At 30.7% G+C, this 2355-nt stretch overlaps 1 long non-coding RNA gene across 1 annotated transcript in view; it reads left to right on the top strand.

Moving 5' to 3' along the window:
• The window catches only part of LOC106867973 (uncharacterized), a 9481-nt gene extending 7846 nt beyond the window's left edge, over nt 1-1635 (top strand). Inside the window, exon 3 of the long non-coding RNA XR_001409202.2 lies at nt 1581-1635. This is a non-coding gene — a long non-coding RNA (uncharacterized LOC106867973). The remainder of the gene's footprint in view (nt 1-1580) is intronic.
• The last annotated feature ends 720 nt before the right edge of the window (nt 1636-2355 follow it).

Raw genomic sequence — 2355 nt, 5'->3', positions numbered from 1 at the left:
TATATATATATATATATATATATATATATATATGTATGTATGTGTGTATGTATACGTCTAATTTCTTAACAATCTTTATCATCTTTTTTTATCTCTCCCTCTTCCTTCTCTCGTTTTAATACTTTGATACAATGTTTCGTTGCCATTAAATATTGTTACATAATTTTCCCTACTCTGTTTTTTCCTTTTCTCTGGCAATCACACACACACACACACACACACATATATATATACATGTTTATAGTTGTGGATATCTGCCCGTGTTTATATATAATTGTGGATATCTGTCTGTCTGCTCATATTTAAAACCCGTATAACACAGTAAAAAGTTTACTTAGTTATTATAAAAATTTAGCTCAGTTTATTCTTCTGCCAATGCATCCACTAATTATCTAATCTGATCTCTAACTCAGTTGTAGCCCTCTGTTATGAATTTAAAAAAAAAAAAAAGACTGAAATAGTTGGAGGTAGATACACAAAATACATTTTATTTGGGCTTAATATAATAATCTGCAAGCTAAATTCTATTTAGTAAAAGTCAAACCAGCAAGTGACCATCCATGTAGCCATTTGAACTGTCAGTATTGCAGCAACATTTTCTTTTACATACATACTATTGGAGGTGAAATATAATCTTAGGTCTTCATGCTCAGAATAAACAACAAGCTTCTTACAGCTAGAGAATTAATTGACTGATCCTTTAAGAAATGGAGTAGATTAAAGAAAGCAAATCAGCAATAACAATTTCCTGTTATAGGTTAAATAATATAACCAATATTTGATTATGAAATTTCCTTTCTGTTTTGCTTTATCCATCCTGTATTAAGTATGAAACTTGAAGTAAAGCAGCATAAAAACACCAGCATATTGAATGATTTGTTGTTAAAAATGCACATATTGACCTCATAAGAGGGTCACTACTAAAAACGTTTTCCTTGTAATGTGCTTCAAATCTGGTGGCATCCATCTATAGTTAGAAATCGTAGGTGTAAAGAATACAGTCAGCTAAATGAGCTATCTATATCTGAAATTTGTGCCATCTTAATTCTAGTCTATGGGAATTTTATCTTGCATTTCTAGTTTGTATATACAAGAAATAAAAATATTGATTACTGTTTGTAAAAATTGTTCCCATTGAGAAACAGAAATTGGAATTTTGAGATTTTACATTAAGAAAGTAAAAAGTAAAAATCAAAAATTTGAATTGAAAATAGATCCAAATCTGAACATCAATATTTGAATTTTTATTAAATTGAATTTCAAATTGAGTTTTAATTTCAGTTTCATGTCATTTTTTTTTGTTTAACTTCTGCTTGTTTTAAACTACAAAAATATTGCAGTTCTATATATCTAAATTGAAAGGAACAAAAATGATCAAAGAGAATCAAACTTTCTGTTTGTTGCTAGTGTATATGGTACATTTACCTTTTAAGCAAACTACAGTAAATAGTTTATTATAGATTTGATCATAAAAAAATTATACTGCTTTCTATTTCTATTCCTTTCTATTTTATTGTTTCAACCAATGCTTCATATGCCATACCAAATACTTCAGTATAAATAATTTTTTTTTATATCAGCTGCTTGCAGTAAATTGCCTCAACAAATAATAGTAAAGGAAAATCAAAAACCTGGTAAGGAAATTTTTGTTTACTACATCAAGTTAATTTTGCATCTTTTGAAGACACAATATATATTTATTTCATAGAAATACATTTAGAAAATAGTGATAAGAACGATAAACTTTAGCTACATCATTACCTTCGTATATATATCTATATATATATAAAACTGAGAATGTCTGTCTGTCTGTATGTGTGCATCACTAAAACTCGGGAAAAACCCAACCGATGTCATTCAAATTTTACATATGCACTCCTTACGACCCATGGAGTGTCATGCGACCAGAAATGTTTCAGCTTCTTGCCTAATGCAAGCTCGGAGCAATGTCTTAGACTGTTTTGGTATTATGTGTCAAAAGTGAAACAATAACAACTCTCTTGTAATATGAGATAATAGTTACACTATTAATAGTTTCACTATGTATATAATATATACATAGTGAAACTATCATTTCATTATATATATACATGCATATATGCTTATATATATATCATCATCATCATCATCGTTTAACGTCCGCTTTCCATGCTAGCATGGGTTGGACGATTTGACTGAGGACTGGTGAAACCGGATGGCAACACCAGGCTCCAGTCTGATTTGGCAGAGTTTCTACAGCTGGATGCCCTTCCTAACGCCAACCACTCAGAGAGTGTAGTGGGTGCTTTTACGTGTCACCCGCACGAAAACGGCCACGCTCGAAATGGTGTCTTTTATGTGCCACCCGCACAAGCC

Source organism: Octopus bimaculoides, chromosome 2 (assembly GCF_001194135.2).
Source record: "Octopus bimaculoides isolate UCB-OBI-ISO-001 chromosome 2, ASM119413v2, whole genome shotgun sequence".
Taxonomy (NCBI): Eukaryota; Metazoa; Mollusca; class Cephalopoda; order Octopoda; family Octopodidae; genus Octopus; species Octopus bimaculoides.
Note: the sequence above shows the minus strand (reverse complement) of the source record. Positions and strands in the feature narration are given on the sequence as shown.